Source organism: Carassius gibelio, chromosome B3 (genome assembly GCF_023724105.1).
Source record: "Carassius gibelio isolate Cgi1373 ecotype wild population from Czech Republic chromosome B3, carGib1.2-hapl.c, whole genome shotgun sequence".
Lineage (NCBI taxonomy): Eukaryota > Metazoa > Chordata > Actinopteri > Cypriniformes > Cyprinidae > Carassius > Carassius gibelio.
In genome coordinates, this window is record NC_068398.1 from 52,198,965 (window position 1) to 52,217,903 (window position 18,939).

Below are 18,939 nucleotides of genomic sequence, written 5' to 3' on the forward strand. Positions count from 1 at the left end.
CGCAAGTATGCGTTAGCTAGAGCGCCCTCAACTAGGCACGTCAACGCGCTGAAGTGGAACCTGTTCATCGATTGGTGTTCTTCCTACCAGGAAGCCCCCCCCTAGATGCCCGATCGGGGTTGTGCTCTCTTTTCTGCAAGATAGGCTGTTTCCCTCCCCTCTCAAAGTGTATGTTACCACTATTGCAGCACATCACAATGCAGTAGATTGCAACCCTCCGCACCCTCACCTGAAACCCTCTTGGGATCTCCCCTTGGTCCTGACGGCTTTGAAGCTTCTGCAGTCAGTAAAGTTTAAGTTTCTTTCGCTGAAGACAGCGCTCCTCACTGCACGCTACGTTCTCAAAACTCAGGCAATTTGATAATACCTAGAATATCAAAATCAACTGCGGGCGCCAGATCCTTTTCCTATTTGGTGCCTAGACTCTGGAATAACCTACCTAACATTGTTCGGGAGGCAGACACACTCTTGAAGTTTAAATCTAGATTAAAGACCCATCTCTTTAACCTGGCTAACACATAACATACTAATATGCTTTTAATATCCAAATCCGTTAAAGGATTTTTAGGCTGCATTAACCCTTAAGGCGCCAGGGTACTAAAGTACTAAATTATTACTATATTACTACACTATATAGTAGTAAAACACATGTGAACAGTAGCTTACTTTTTGATGAGTTCATCAGTAATATTCAGAAAATAATAGATATCGAATGGATGTTTGAACTTATTTGCAAGGTTTTTTGTTTGTTTGTATTTGATTGTTGTTGTTTTTTTGTCTTTTTATTCTCATTCCAAATGATCATAAAAAAAAATGAGAAAAGTAGTACACTATTACTATATTACTGTGCCATAGTAAAATACATGTGCCTATTTTTTGATCAGTTGACCAGCTATCTGCCCAATCAGGTATCTACTGTATGTGACACAGTTCGTAGTTCTTGAGAGTATGGTTCCTCACCATCATCCCAACAACCCTCCAGACCAAACTGACCCAGCTCTCTGTTCCTAGCTCTATCTGTCAGTGGATCACCAGGTTTCTGACAGATAGGCAACAGTTGTATTCCCTTTGTATATCTCAGAGGGGAGAGAACACATCCCTGAGGGGCACCAGTGTTGGTGGAGCAGCTGTTTGACGTGAATTTCCCCAGTCTCACTAACTGTTGCCTATATGTCAGAAAGCTGGTGATCCACTGACAGATAGAGCTAGGAACAGAGAGCTGGGTCAGTTTGGTCCGAAGGGCTGTTGGGATGATGGTGTTGAATGCTGAACTAAAGTCCACAAATAGGATCCTCACATAAGTCCCTGTTTTGTCCAGATGTTGCAGGATGAAGTGCAATCCCATGTTGATTGCATCATCCATGGACCTGTTTGCTCGGTAAGCAAACTGGAGGGGGTACAGTAAGGGTCCAGTGATGTCCTTCAGATAAGCCAGAACCAGTTTTTCAAACGACTTCATGACGACAGACGTTAGAGCCACAGGTCTGTAGTCGTTAAGTTCTGCTATCTTGGGTTTCTTTGGGATGGGGATGATGGTGGAGCGTTTTAAGCATGAAGGCACTTCACACAACTCCAGGGATCTGTTGAAGATCTGTGAAAAGATGGGGGCCAGCTGGTCAGCACAGATTTTCAGACAGGCTGGTGTAACACCATCTGGGCCTGGTGCTTTTCTTCTTTTGTTCTTCTTGAAGACCTGGCGCACATCATCTTCACAGATTTGAAGAGCAGGAGGTGTGGAGGGTGGGATTGCAGGATGTGTTAATGGTTGTGTAGGGAGATGGTCAGAATGGGTGTTGGGGGTTTCAAATCTGCAATAAAACTCATTCAGGTCGTTAGCAAGTCGTTGATTAGCCTCAGTGCAAGGGGATGGTGTCTTTGTTGCAACATTAATAATAATAATAATAATGATGATAATAATAACAATAAATGTTAGAAAATAAGATTGTTAAAAGGATTTCTGAAGGATTGTGTGACTGGAGTAATAATGCAACAAATTCAGTCAAAAAAAAAAAATGAAGACATTCAGCCAAGTATGATGACCCATACTCAGAATTTGTGCTCTGCATTTAACCCATCCGAAATGCACACACACAGAGCAGTGAACACACACACACACACACTGTGAGCACACACCCGAAGCAGTAGGCAGCCATTTATGCTGCGGCGCCCGGGGAGCAGTTGGGGGTTCGATGCCTTGCTCAAGGGCACCTAAGTCGTGGTATTGAAGGTGGAGAGAGAGCTGTTCATGCACTCCCCCCACCCACAATTCCGTCCGGCCCGAGACTAGAACTCACAACCCTTCAATTGGGAGTCCAACCCTCTAACCATTAGGCCACGACTTCCCCCTCACCTCGATAGCAGACATCATTAGAGCTGCCGGCTGGGTGACACCTAACACGTTTCCAAGATTCTATAATCTCCGTGTAGAGCCTGTGTCCTATCGCGTACTTGCCTCGGTGTCAATCACGCTTGCTGCGCCATTCCCCCCCTTGGACCAGGTACGTGCGCCTAAGTGCTTCTCAGTTCAGTTTCCCTCTTGGCGAAACTTGTTGAAGCTCTGCCTAAGCCCTGTCCTGTCTTCCGCCCCGACTGGTGTAGGGGGACTTGCTGGCTTTTGCAGGGCACTGGAGGGGGTCAGCAATAGTGGCGTTTTCCATACGGATCCCTGATTTCGTCAGTCACTGATGTAATGTTGAATGTGACTGACTGAAAGGGAACGTCTCGGTTACATATGTAACCCTCGTTCCCTAAAGGCACACAGTCGCGGCTCCTCAGCTAAAAAATGTTTGTGCGACCGCACGCACTCTCCTTTTATACCCGCGCTGTGGGACGGGGTGCACGATGCAAATCTCGCACGCCAATATTCATTGGCTCATTTTGTTAACACTCAAAGGCGATTCGTCTCTCTAGCGAGATCCCTGATTTCGTCAGTCACTGACGTAATGTCTCCGTTCCTTCCTTCAGGGAACGAGGGTTACATACGTAACCGAGACATTACATACATAACTCACACATTCTCAATATGTAACTTAATTATTCAAATTGCTAATTAGGCTACATCTTAAAATCCCTTTAAACCTTAATAGAAATTAAACTCTTTATTCTTTAATTTTGAGTCAAACATAGAATAGTTAAGCCTTTTAGCTTTAAAACAACTATAATATTTACAAATATGTATATATATATATATATATATATATATATATATAAAACACATGTAAACTTCTTTGGTTAACAAATAGAACTACTCTGAAAAACAACATATCTGAATAAACTAAAAAACTTAAGAAAAGTTGAACAATACATTTCAGTTTAGCAAGATGTTCAAGAAAAGCACAACTAGTAAAATCCATACAGGTTTATGTAAAAATAACAATAAATGAATGCAGGTAAGAATTAATTACATGATCTTCTTTGCTGAATAAAGCCGTGTCAGATCACACTGTTCTTCTGAAGTAAATTCCTCATAGCAGGACATTCAAAAACTGTTAGAAAAAAAAAATTTAATCTATTTTTTGCATTTTTTTGTAGATGAAGGTGTTTGCACACAGGGTACTGCATATAATGAGGTCAGATACGGGAAAGAGTATACCTTGCTTTAGTTTTATACAGATTACATGATCAGAGAATATTCATTTTCGATTTGAATTCGTTCATTTAAAATTAATTTTATCATAAAATTTAAGCTTTCAATAGACATATTTCTCATGTCTCCATGTCAAATATTTTGTGACATGTAGAGTTTGTGACGTGTAGAAAGTTGCTCACGGAGACCTAGACGACATAAAGTTCACCCTGTATTGTTTATTTTGCAAAAGCACAATGTTTTGTTGTTATTGTCAGTGTACACAAATAAAAGTAAGTTGATTTTATTATCTTTTGTATCTAGATTTAGTATTCTGTATCTGAGTATTTAAGGTTTCTCTGTGAATCAGGAAAAACTGAAAGTGAATGCACTGGCGCTGAGGGATGAAGACACTTTTAAAGATAATTTTATCTTTAGATGGTAAATTTAGATTTCAAATTCAATACTGATTTTAGAACTGTTGAATGTAAGGCAAGTACTTTATAAGTAACTGTAATTAAATTACCTAAAAATGAGCAGTAATTCCTTACTTTACTTTTTCAGAGGATAATTTAATTACAGAAACGTGATACAGTTTCAGAGCTTTAGTTGAGTTTCTAAATATTATTTCAATACCTGATGTTAAAGGGTTATTTTTTATGTCAAATTATAATTTGGTCATCATTTACTCACTCTCACTCTTTCCTGTCTTTCCTGACTTGCTTACTTCTGTGGAACAAAATTTTGGAAATAAAACAGTTTCAGTTCCCATTGACTGATTTGTACTGACCAAATATTCAAATCAACAGGAACTGAAACTCTTTTCTTACCGACATCCTCCTAAATATATTCTTTTAGAACTCCACTGAAGAAATGCTGTCATCATTTTCTGACATTCATGTTATTACAAACTTGCATGAGTGAGTTTAAGATTGTGTAAACTAACCTGATTATTTTTAAGCCCGAGACACACTGCTCGATTTTAGCAATCCTATAAGACCACTGCAGACCACACACACTACAATTAGATTAGATTGGTTCCAAAATGTGATAAACGGCATTAAAAAAAGTCATGTAAACCAACAAATCTATGTGAAGTAACTATAAATAAGTTATCTGTTTTATTTGTCCATTTCCAATATTGATAATTTAAGGAACATTTGTGTTGGATAAAAAGTGAGTTACATCAGTTACTAACTCAACATGTAAATGCAGTATATCACAGATAAATGACAGAGGAGACTGACTCTTGTCTGGATGTAACAGGGACAGATGAGACACACGTGTGTTTATCTGCTGAAGAGAGACTGATGAAGGAATGCTGCCTTTAAAGGATTACTCAACAGAAATAAATGAAACATTTTAAATCTTAAGTTGTAGTTTATTTTAATTAGTGTAATTTTAAACAACTATTACAGCACTTTTCTTATTCTTGATTTCTGTGCATTTGCTGCAGATCTTTTGTGGTGGAGCAGGACCTGCAAGGAAAGGTGAAAAAAAAGGGAAAAACCTGAAACAAAAGAATAATGACTTTTTGTATTGTGTTTGTGTATTTTTGTAGGATATGAAAGTGTCCGCAGACTGGTGTGTGCACTGAGGATGGAGAAGACCACAGCAGCATCCTGGAAATGGTCCAGTGACATGGATAAGACGCTCCATCACTCCAGCTCTTATGGTCTCATCTGAGCCGGGCGTTACTGTGGTCTCTTCATTCTCAGTGACCCCCGAACCAGCGAGAGCATCTAGAGAAAGACCAAAAGACACTGAGAATTTGATTTTGCTAAAGTTTGTTCTGCTGCTTTCTGTTTATACAATGAAGGCTGACTTTCAGAAGCTTCAAAAGAATCATCATCAAAAAATGTCATGGAGCGTTTATCTGAGGTGATTGACAGTGCTCTTATTACAGGGGCATACAAACCCTGAATCAACCTGGAGAAAAAAGACTTGCTCAAGGACACACTGGTGGTTTTGAACCAGCAACCTTCTGCTCACCACTTCAGGGGTTTAGCCCACTACAGAAGTAATAAATCAATGCATGTACTTGTAAACAATGCATGTGCTCATGGTGTGCAGGCAAACAATTGTTTGGAGCAGACACAGCAGTCAGATTGTCCTGCACGTGTTCTTCTGCTCTCGCTTCAAGGTTGTGTGGTTCAGAGAGCCGTCATCAAGGTTTTCTTCATCCTGTTGCTCAACGACATCCCCGTTGAGAAGAGTGAGACTGTGAAGTGCAGCAGAACTGTATCAGCTGTGTTCAGATGGCAGGAGGATGTTGGGTTCACCATCTGTAAATACATGATTGTTAGAATAATAAGTTTGAATGAAGCTTTGTTTCATCTGTTGTTGACTTGTATATGTATTTATTGTGATGCTAACTTTTATACATTATTTTAATAATTTAGACATTTTTCTTGATGTTTTCAGTAAATAAAATATAAATATTTTATCCATTCATTGCTTGACTGAAAATTGATGTATTCACATCGACTGCATTTGTTCAACTAGTGTCTATCTATGTTTAGCTATGTCACAACAAAAAATACATTTAGCTTCTTTTACTAAAATGACATGGCATGGCAAAACATGGCAAAGATGAATGCACTTTTGGAAGTAGAATGTGAATTTCTGTATTGTGATGTGATATTGTTCTTGTTCTTGATAATGATGACTTTTTCTTTTATTGTTGTAATTCATTTATAGCAAACAAGATGACCTGTTGAATTCATTTTGGGAGTGATGACTGATTAATGTAATTTTAATTTTACTATGTTGTGTATTTTCATCAGTTTCAATATGAAAAATAAATTTCATATTGATTCAATGGATTAATTGCATTTTGAAAAAGATAAAATTAAAATAAAACTATCATGGATTTATTGCATTTTATATATATATATATATATATATATATATATATATATATATATATATATATATATATATATAAATCTTTGAAAATCACAATCTGAATTAGAATTTTTTTATGTTATTATAAACTAAAGATGCTATGTGAAAGTTTGAAACAGAAAATAGCGGTTTTCATATTGCCACTTTCTTGGTAATGAAAACATTTTTTTTACTCAAATTAATCCAAATGGATTTATAGCGTTTTGGAACCAAACTCTTCATATATTTTATATTTTATATTTTGGAGGATGTCGGTAACAAAAGAGTTTCAGTTCCTGTTGACTTGATGAACATTTGGTCAGCACAAATGCAAGTAAATGGGAACTGAAACAGTTTTATTACCAAAATTCTAGGAAGCAAGTAAGGTTTGGAAAGCATGAAAGTGAGTGTGAGTAAATGATGACCAAATTGGATTGGGAAACCCCCTTCTAATGAACAGGATTGACTACTTTAGTAATTTCCATGAGTTCAAATCTTAATGTTTATGCATATAATCATATTCTAGGTAATTGTGTGCCTCTAAATTTATAGCAACAGTTTAGACAGGACCCCCTTTTTTTTCTTTTTCTTTTTTTGCATGACAAGGCCTCTGTGTACAAGGAAAGGATTCAAAATGCAGACCTTCAGCCAAAAACTTACTCCAAACACCAATAACTTGTACATACACTATATGGACGAAAGTATTGGGATGCCCCCTTCCTTAGAACAGAATAAGGGACTTTCAGAACTGTGGCAACAAAGATAGAAACAATTCATGTATTTAAAATTTTTATTTTCATCTCTGTTGCAACAGTTTTGGAAGTGTCTAAAATTACTTTACCCATATGTATAAATCATTGTTGTTTGGTGATGAGTTTTTGGCTCAAGGTCTGCATTTAAAGTCACAGCAGAGGTGTTCAACTGGGATTAGGACTTGGCTATTATTTATTTATTTATTTTATTTTTTTTTTACCTTGCTTTATACACAGAGACAACAAGTCACTGGTTCTAGTCAATGCTTGTGTTTAAACCAGCCATGCCGTGGCATATTTAAGAAGTGTCACAGAAGCGGCTCTCTGGTCTGCTCTGCTTTTTGTAAGTTAGCACCCTGTGAAGGATGGAAGAAAACCTCATCGCAGCTGTAAAGCCTTGTTCAGACTGTCAGCCCAAATCTGAATTTGTGCATACTATACTACTGCTAGTCAACTTCGCATATTCTGGCATATGATTTACCTTCAACATTGAAATATGGTTGAAATTATGTCAGTTGTTGTTTCAACATTGAAATAATGTTTAATGCTAAATGGTTGAAAAAAGTTTACAAAAACACTTATAAATCAACAATTTTTTTTTTTTTTTTACAATATCTTTATTGAATAAATGTAATGTCTTCAACAACATAACATTATTATTACGATCATTATTTTATTAGCATTTTACAATATTTTGATCATGAAACCTATTCTAAAATCGAAAGGTATATGTTAAAATACAATGTCGTCATTATTAACAGCAATACATTTAAATACATTTCACAATGTTGCCTTGTTGAAAAAAATTCAGCGATTGCAAAATTGCGAAATCCTGGAGGGACTGGTAAATATACTATGTATAAATTTTAACCTATACATAAGCTAAGCTAAAAAAAAAATACAGACTACACGAATGCTTCACATAATACTATTCTTATAGAGAAACAAACCTAATGTCATATTTGACTTTAAATACTATATGTAAATTTTAACCTATGCATAAACAAAACAAAAAAACTATACAAAACCTACAAATAAAAACTACAATACACATACTAACCTTCAGATTTGAATATCAATATACTACATCTAAATGTTTACTTATACACAGACCGAAAGGGAAAAAATATATAGGCTATACAAATGCTTCCCATAATACTGTACATGTCCAAAGAGAAACACTGTAAATATAGCAGCCGGCTGAGAAATAGTGCAGGTTGATTTGAAGTGCAAGAACATGTAAACACATGAGTCTTTTATGGTATTATGTACACACATCAGTGTGTGTAAGAAGTTTCTAGTGCGCATAAGGGAGAATTTATAAAAAAAAAATAAAAAATAGACCCAGTACCATCTTCCTGATGGTAGGAGCTGGAAGAGACTGTGGGAGAAATGGGTGGGGTCCTTCACGATACTGTTGGTTTTGTTGGAGCATTGTGTGAAGAAAATGTCCAGGATGGAGGGGAGAGTGGCATCGATGATCTTTGCAGCTGTATTCACTGTCCACTGGAGGTCTGCTGCACTAAAGTTCCCGTACCAGACAGTGATGCAGCTGGTCAGCACACTCTATATGGTTCCTCTGTAGAAAGCGGTCAGGATGGGTGGAAGGAGATTTGCTCTTTTCAGACGGTGGAGAAAGTGTCGGTGCTGTGGTGCCGTTTTGAAGAGTAACAAGGTGTTGGTGGTCCAGGTGAGATCCTCTGTGATATGCACCCCCAAGAATTACTCCAAGAACTCTCCACAGTCTAACTGTTGATGGTCAGTTGGGGGTGGTCAACAGAGTTTTTCCTGAAGTCCATCACAACCTCCTTTGTCCTCTCCACATCGAGGGACAGGTTGTGCCACTTCCTCCATGTATTAAGTTTAATTGCTGTTGCTGATGAGACCTACCAGAGTTGTGTCATCTGCAAACTTGATGATGAGCTCAGTGTGGTAATGCTTGAGGTGTTGTGGCCGACTCGGACTGACTGAGGTCTTCCAGTTAGAAAGTCCAGGATCCAAGTCCAGGACAAGAGGGCATTGTTAAGGTCTGTCAGGTTTAGTTTCTTAATGAGTTGCTGTGGGATTATTGTGGTGAATGCTGAGCTGAAGTCAATGAATAGCATTCTGATATAGGAGTCTTTATTTTCTAGGTGGGTAAGAGCCAGGTGGAGGGTGGAGGAAATTAAATCGTCTGTAGATCAGTTTGGACGATATGCAAACTGGAGTGGATCAAGTATGTTGGGGAGGCTGGTTTTTATGTTGTGCATGACTAACCTTTCAAAGCCTTTCATCATGATTGGGGTCAGTGCTATGGAATGATAGTGGTTTAAACAGGACATGGTCAATTTCTTTGGTACTGGTATGTTTAGGTTTTGTCCTGTTTCCAGTTCATCTGTTCCCCATTGACCTTGTTTTACATTAGTTTGGTTCCAAAATGCGATAAACACTATTTAAAAAAAAAAAAGCTAAGTTTCTACCAAATCAGTATAGTATCTGATCGGTATTGAAAAGTGAAATTTTTAATTTTACACAAAATGCGGTACCCGCCGAGTTATTAGGTCATGTTTTCTCCCTTTTTTCCCAAACCATGGCAAACGCTAGTCTCCTTTCTCTGCCCAATGCAATATATCCGCTTAACCAATCACAGCACACCATTCCACGCACACTAGACAGAAATGTTGCTTTGAATACACCCAGCATCCTAGTTTTTCTCATCTACTTTGTACTTTCTGATCAACAAACAAGGGCTTCACAATAAATCTCATCAGTAAAGCCATTTCTGTGATTAATAGTACTGGTAAATCTTCGTCACATGCTTTCAGATGGAGCAGAATTTAATAAACCGAGCCGAAGATCACAGACAACTACACAATATCGCCTTCATTAAATGAATCCCGTCTGATTATAAAAGTTTGGACCCACTTTATATTAAAGCTCCAATATGGAGGAATTTTGTAATAAAATTTCCAAAAATTACTTGCACAGTATGATATATTTCCTCCAGTTGTGTACTTACAATATCTCAAAAGTCTCCAAAGATTTTTTATTTCAGAGAAATTCCGATTTTAAATAACTGGCCGTCCCGGAAAAGAAATGTCTCCTCTCAGTGACGCAATGTCCGCTCTATACTTTGTTTCCGGTGTAAACCATGTGATGTTTCACCACACCGGCATATCATATGGTCAAATGCGGAAGTGGTGGTTATGTTATGCGGCCGCGCGTATGGTTTGGTTGTCGTTGTTATGGATCACGATTACTCTCTGCCGAGTATTGAAGTGGCAGTAAAACGTAAGCGTCCATATTCGGATACACGCAGACTGTGTGACAAACGGAGGAATAAAACCAGGATAAATATCGGCCAGGCATTTACAAGATGGAGAGAGCTGCGCGAAAATCTTGGACTTGACAGAGACTCTGCTCTCGCGAGTGTATTGATAGACAGGTAAGTTAAGCAAATCAATTATTTATTTTGTTATTGTACAAGTAACGTAATAGTTACAGTTAAGATGATTTTAATAGATATGAATTACACCACATGCCTGTACATTGACATTGTCACTCGGAGCGAGTTCAAGGAGTGTCAGAGAGGACCCGGGAGAGAGGGGTATTACATAAAATAATACGATCAGATATACAGGTAATACAAAAACGAATAAATTACCTAATCTGTGATCATGATTCGTTTATCCAATTTAGATACATTGCTATGGTGAAAACGCATTAAAAACGACATCTCCCATCGTCACCTGCTTCATAGCGTCATCAAGCATCGCCTTTGTTATTGTTTGAAATGCGCCCTCTTGCGGTCAATTACAAAAATCCCATATTGCAGCTTTAAGTGGCATTAACTACTATGTACTTACATTTTAATTAATAATTTAGTACAATGTACTCATTGTGTACATACATGTTTTTACATTGTACTTATATCTAAAAAAACTACATGTAATTACATCTGTTTTTAATTTCTGTAATTACATTTATAATTACACTGTTGACCCATACTTTACACCTTAACCCACCCTTAAACTTACCCATACCTCCAACCCTCTCCTTAACATTACCCCTATCCCACCTCAATAGCAGCAAAAGTGTTTTACAATACAATATGAACACAATAAGTACATTGTACTTATTTTTTTTTTATGTAAGTACATAGTAGTTAAGGCCACCTAATATAAAGTGGGACCAAAATTTTATTGTGTAACTTGTCAGTGTTCGTGTTTTTATTAATGCCATTTATGTTTTTGTTAATACAGTTTATAGCACGTTTGGAAGCTGAATGTAAAGGTGAATGTCATTTTGGAATTTCTGTGTTGTAATGTGATATTGTTCTTATTCATGATGAGATTTTCTTTCATTGTTGTAATTCATTTATAGCAAACAAGATGACCTGATGAATTCATTTTTGGAGTGAGGACTGATTAATGTATTTTTTTTAGTCCAGTGCCTGTATATTATATTAGTATTGATCAAGTTCAAAGGTTGTCATGTGGATCAACTTGCTATCTTGTGTATTTTCAACAGTTCCATTTCACAAGTTCACGCTGACATATAATTAGCTGAGTTATGGTATGCGTATTTGGCGTGCTGTCCGGGGAAGGGCTCTGAGCTAGGGAATGGCCCGAACCTAGAGTACCCCCCTTCCCCGTTTAATTATAAAGTGAACTCGAAGTGAGGAGATGGGGTGGAGGAGGGATGCTGATTAACCGTCATTTGATAGAGGTAAATCAGCAATATTTATACTGTGGGATTGATTACTAGATTGTGGTCCACCTGTGTTGATTAGGCTAAGTATCTGACGCCCTCCTCCCGAACATTGTTAACGGGAACATCATTATGAAAAATAACTTTTATATTGATTCAATGGATTTATTGAATTTTGGGGGATTTTATTTAAATTTTTTATAATAAACCTTTGAAAATCTAAATCTGAATTTGAACTTATGTTATTATAACCTAAAGATGCTATGTGAAAGTTTGAAACAGAAAATAGTGGTTTTCATTTTGCCACTTTCTTGGTAAAGAAAACACATTTTTACTCAAATTAATCAAAATAAATGTATAGCGTTCTGGAACAAAATGCTTCATATATTTTATTACCTCATAATACCTCAAAAATAAATCTTGGAGGATGTCGTTAAGAAGAGAGTTTCAGTTACTGTTTACTTGAATTGAACATTTGGTCAGCACAAATGCAAGTTAATGGGAACTGAAACAGTTATATCACCAAAATTCTAGTAAGCAAGTTAGGTTTGGAAAGACATGAGAGTGAGAGTGAGTGTGAGTAAATGATTACCAAATTATCTGAGGGAGAAATAACTCTTTAACATCATGCATCAAAATATACCGTACTAAAATTCTGAAAACTTTAACACATTATATTTCAGCTCAATACTATTTAATTAACAGGTTTAACCAAAAAACTACATACACACACACACGTGCATGTTCCTCTGCATTTACACTTTGATCATTCCCCTTGAAATACACTATATTGCCAAAAGGATTGGGAAACCCCCTTCTAATGAACAGGATTGACTACTTTAGTAATTTCCATGTGTACAAATCTTAATGTTTATGCATATAATAATATTCTAGGTAATTGTGTGCCTCTAAATTTATAGCAACAGTTTAGACAGTTCTGAAGGCGGTGGGGAAACGGTCGGCGGGGCAGGCGCAGTGGGAGCGCGAAGTTGTTGCATCTGTTGGGAGAGCTCGGACACCTGTGCTACCAGCGCCTGGACGGTACGTCCGGTGGAAGAGATGCTCTCCTGCTGCTGATCCATACGAGTTATGCTGTGGTTGATGAACTCGGTGAAAGCCGCTGAACTCGCTGCATCCATGATTCTGGTCAGATCGTTCTGTCACAGAAAAGAAGACTGGATGCAAATGCAAGTTAATATCTCTTTAATGAGCGTATTCACAGTAGAGTCAGATGTGCAGGAGAAGACAAGACAAACTAGCAGCAGGAGAGATGGCAACACAGGGAACTTGATGGGCGATGGTGCTCGTGGTGAGAGGAGTCCGTGAAGTGCCCGTGGCTGAAGTGATGAACGATGTAATCCAGAACGAATATCCAAGGAACAAACAGGCAACAGGAAACTACGACGAGAGATCCAGAGCAGGAACAACTACACAGGGGACAACACAACACCAGGACTCCAAACAACGATCTGACAAACATGAGACGAAAGACAAGGCGTTAATATAGGCCAGATGGAATAAGCCGCAGCAGCCGCTGATCAGTAATCAGCGGCGACGCCCACACAGAACAATCAGGTGAAACATCCCGCAAACTACACACAGACAACAAGGTGACACTATGTATTGTGACGAGTCAGCTGCCTCCTCCCTGATTATCATCGGCACCCCGTCCTAAATCGCCGCCCTTCACCAGGCTCCCGACTGGAGTGGGTGTGTGAGAGGAGGGGCGCTGGACGAGTCAGGGCTGGCGGCGTGTGATGGGGCACACCTGAAGGAAGTGGAGCCTCATTACCGCCGCTGTTTAAAAGCCCAACGCGCCTCTCCTCAGGAGACCGGTCTCTTCCCCGTGCATGCACACTGGTGTCCTCATGGGTCCAGGAAGGGTGCGTTGAGGGACTCCCGTGCCACCAAGACGTGAGCTGCCGGACCCGCGATCCGGATGGGAACCGCACCCGTATACACGGCCGACGGGCCAGGATGCCGGGCCGTCCATCCCCTACCAGCGCCGCGGCCAACGAGAGAGACGCGGCCGCTAGGAGAAGCCGCCGCCCCTCGCGCCCCGGACTGAGGAGGGGAGCGCGTGCGGCCGCCGGACTCCGCCCCTTGCCTGGACCCTTCCTCGATGAACACTGCCCGACCCACACAAACCCCGCAGCACGACGAGGACACCAGATTCCCTGTTATTTTGGACACTTTCCCCCCTTGGCCACTTTTATTCCATGTGTTATTTTATGATTTCTGTTAATAAAAGCCTCTCCGAGGCCTGATGCCACACCCACTGTGTCTGTCTTGTGCTCCTCCCGTGACACTGGTGGAGAATGCGGGCAAGGCGGAGCCTAGACAGCGCAGTTGGGAAACATCTGGTGACGTCACTCCCTCTCGCTTGCAAACGTTCGTGAGAACCCAGACTGGGACGGAGGAAAACTGGGGACAGCCTCCCAGCCACAAAAGGGGTAAGTGACTTCTGTTATTGTCATTTTACCCTGTGGTTGGTTGAGGCTGTCACTTAAACCTGGTTTCTCTGTCCCTGTTCTGGTGCGCTGCGAGAGGGAGGACCGTCCGGAGAGGAAGCCCCGCCCACTCCGACCATTTGGAGCCTGGTTGAGGATGGTAGCACTCCCGTGTGGGCGGCGCCCTGATGACGGGGATGTCGCTTGGGAGGGGGAATGTGACGAGTCAGCTGCCTCCTCCCTGATTATCACCGGCACCCCGTCCTAAATCGCCGCCCTTCACCAGGCTCCCGACTGGAGTGGGTGTGTGAGAGGAGGGGCGCTGGACGAGTCAGGGCTGGCGGTGTGTGATGGGGCACACCTGAAGGAAGTGGAGCCTCATTACCGGCGCTGTTTAAAAGCCCAACGCGCCTCTCCTCAGGAAACCGGTCTCTTGCCCGTGCATGCACACTGGTGTCCTCGTGGGTCCAGGAAGGGTGCGTTGAGGGACTCCCGCGCCACCAAGACGTGAGCTGCCGGACCCGCGATCCGGATGGGAACTGCACCCCTATACACGGCCGACGGGCCAGGATGCCGGGCCGTCCATCCCCTACCAGCACCGCGGCCAACGAGAGAGATGCGGCCGCTAGGAGAAGCCGCCGCCCCTCGCGCCCCGGACCGAGGAGGGGAGCACGTGCGGCCGCCGGACTCCGCCCCTTGCCTGGACCCTTCCTCGATGAACACTGCCCGACCCACACAAACCCCGCAGCACGACGAGGACACCAGATTCCCTGTTATTTTGGACACTTTCCCCCCTTGGCCACTTTTATTCCCTGTGTTATTTTATGATTTCTGTTAATAAAAGCCTCTCCGAGGCCTGACGCCACGCCCACTGTGTCTGTCTTGTGCTCCTCCCGTGACAGTATCAATGAACCGTGACAGTACCCCTCCTCCTAGGAACGCCCCATCGTCACCTGCTTCATAGCGTCATCAAGCATCGCCTTTGTTATTGTTTGAAATGCGCCCTCTTGCGGTCAATTACAAAAATCCCATATTGCAGCTTTAAGTGGCCTTAACTACTATGTACTTACATTTTAATTAATAATTTAGTACAATGTACTTATTGTGTACATACATGTTTTTACATTGTACTTATATCTAAAAAAACTACATGTAATTACATCTGTTTTTAATTTCTGTAATTACATTTATAATTACACTGTTGACCCATACTTTACACCTTAACCCACCCTTAAACGTACCCATACCTCCAACCCTCTCCCTAACATTACCCCTATCCCACCTCAATAGCAGCAAAAGTGTTTTACAATACAATATGAACACAATAAGTACATTGTACTTATTTTTTTTTATGTAAGTACATAGTAGTTAAGGCCACCTAATATAAAGTGGGACCAAAAGTTTTATTGTGTAACTTGTCAGTGTTCGTGTTTTTATTAATGCCATTTATGTTTTTGTTAATACAGTTTATAGCACGTTTGGAAGCTGAATGTAAAGGTGAATGTCATTTTGGAATTTCTGTGTTGTAATGTGATATTGTTCTAATTCATGATGAGATTTTCTTTTATTTTTGTAATTCATTTATAGCAAACAAGATGACCTGATGAATTCATTTTTGGAGTGAGGACTGATTAATGTATTTTTTTTAGTCCAGTGCCTGTATATTATATTAGTATTGATCAAGTTCAAAGGTTGTCATGTGGATCAACTTGCTATCTTGTGTATTTTCAACAGTTCCATTTCACAAGTTCACGCTGACATATAATTAGCTGAGTTATGGTATGCGTATTTGGCGTGCTGTCCGGGGAAGGGCTCCGAGCTAGGGAATGGCCCGAACCTAGAGTACCCCCCTTCCCCGTTTAATTATAAAGTGAACTCGAAGTGAGGAGATGGGGTGGAGGAGGGATGCTGATTAACCGTCATTTGATAGAGGTAAATCAGCAATATTTATACTGTGGGATTGATTACTAGATTGTGGTCCACCTGTGTTGATTAGGCTAAGTATCTGACGCCCTCCTCCCGAAAATTGTTAACGAGAACATCATTATGAAAAATAACTTTTATATTGATTCAATGGATTTATTGAATTTTTGGGGATTTTATTTTATTATTTTTTTTAAATAAACCTTTGAAAATCTAAATCTGAATTTGAACTTATGTTATTATAACCTAAAGATGCTATGTGAAAGTTTGAAACAGAAAATAGTGGTTTTAATTTTGCCACTTTCTTGGTAAAGAAAACACATTTTTACTCAAATTAATCAAAATAAATGTATAGCGTTCTGGAACAAAATGCTTCATATATTTTTGTGGCGAGTGGGGCGGGGCCGAGAGGCGTGGGAACGAGGAGTGAGGCCAGGTGTAGTGATTGGAGATGAGCTACACCTGCGCCCCACCGCCCGTATCGGGTCCTTCACGGTCGTCACTCCAGTTTTATATCCTTCCATCTCCTACGTGGGACCCGATACGGGCGGTGGGGCGCAGGTGTAGCTCATCTCCAATCACTACACCTGGCCTCACTCCTCGTTCCCACGCCTCTCGGCCCCGCCCCACTCGCCACATACCCCCATCGCCCCTCGCAGGCCGGGGGGTACCCTCGAGACTGCGCTCTACTCCCCCCCCCCCCCCTTCCCTCCGGGGGGGGCCGCTCATGGGAACCTGCAGGAACCTGGGGGTAGGACAGGCGAGGCGAGAGAAAAGGAGATGGAAGGAGGAGCGACAAGGACGAGAGAGGGGAGAGAGAGAAAAAAAAATTCGGGTTCCCAGACGCACTGCTGCTCGGCCCTCCACCGGCTGGGTGATCTCCTCCGCGGTGCCCGGCGGTGGCACTGGACGGCCCTCGGCGGATGGCACGACACTCCTCCGCCGCCCGGTGGACGGCGACGGCTCCTCCGATTTTGGGCAGCGGCAGGAGTCCCCCGTTCCCTGCCCCTCCGGATTCCGTCACGGAGGCGGCAGGCTCCGGCCCCCTGGCGAACGGCGCCGACTCCTCCGCTCCCTCACGGACGGCAGCCGCCCCTCCTTGTCGTGGGCGGTCGGCAGCGAGCTCGCCCGTCCCCGGCAACTCGCTCCAGCCCACCGCCTCGAGCGTCCCTGGCGGCACATACCTCGCCTGCTCGAGGGCACCGCGGATTCACCACAGCGGCGAGGGATCTTCAGCAGCGCGTCCCTCCTTCTCCCGGGTTTCGGCACCACTGTAACGATAAGCAAATCTCCATATTCATCGGGAAGAAGGAGGCGGGAACCGGCGCACAATCAAAACAGAATTTTAATATTCAAAATAAATACAAAATGGCGCACCAGCCCCTCACGGACGACTGGTGCGCATAAATGAAAACCAAAACATAAACTAATGTCCCAGGCCTGGTCCTCTCTCGTCCTTCACGGTCGTCACTCCAGTTTTATATCCTTCCATCTCCTACGTGGGACCCGATACGGGCGGTGGGGCGCAGGTGTAGCTCATCTCCAATCACTACACCTGGCCTCACTCCTCGTTCCCACGCCTCTCGGCCCCGCCCCACTCGCCACAATTTTATTACCTCATAATACCTCAAAAATAAATCTTGGAGGATGTCGTTAAGAAGAGAGTTTCAGTTACTGTTTACTTGAATTGAACATTTGGTCAGCACAAATGCAAGTTAAAGGGAACTGAAACAGTTATATCACCAAAATTCTAGTAAGCAAGTTAGGTTTGGAAAGACATGAGAGTGAGAGTGAGTGTGAGTAAATGATTACCAAATTATCTGAGGGAGAAATAACTCTTTAACATCATGCATCAAAATATACCGTACTAAAATTCTGAAAACTTTAACACATTATATTTCAGCTCAATACTATTTAATTAACAGGTTTAACCAAAAAACTACATACACACACACACGTGCATGTTCCTCTGCATTTACACTTTGATCATTCCCCTTGAAATACACTATATTGCCAAAAGGATTGGGAAACCCCCTTCTAATGAACAGGATTGTCTACTTTAGTAATTTCCATGTGTACAAATCTTAATGTTTATGCATATAATAATATTCTAGGTAATTGTGTGCCTCTAAATTTATAGCAACAGTTTAGACAGTTCTGAAGGCGGTGGGGAAACGGTCGGCGGGGCAGGCGCAGTGGGAGCGCGAAGTTGTTGCATCTGTTGGGAGAGCTCGGACACCTGTGCTACCAGCGCCTGGACGGTACGTCCGGTGGAAGAGATGCTCTCCTGCTGCTGATCCATACGAGTTATGCTGTGGTTGATGAACTCGGTGAAAGCCGCTGAACTCGCTGCATCCATGATTCTGGTCAGATCGTTCTGTCACGGAAAAGAAGACTGGATGCAAATGCAAGTTAATATCTCTTTAATGAGCGTATTCACAGTAGAGTCAGATGTGCAGGAGAAGACAAGACAAACTAGCAGCAGGAGAGATGGCAACACAGGGAACTTGATGGGCGATGGTGCTTGTGGTGAGAGGAGTCCGTGAAGTGCCCGTGGCTGAAGTGATGAACGATGTAATCCAGAACGAATATCCAAGGAACAAACAGGCAACAGGAAACTACGACGAGAGATCCAGAGCAGGAACAACTACACAGGGGACAACACAACACCAGG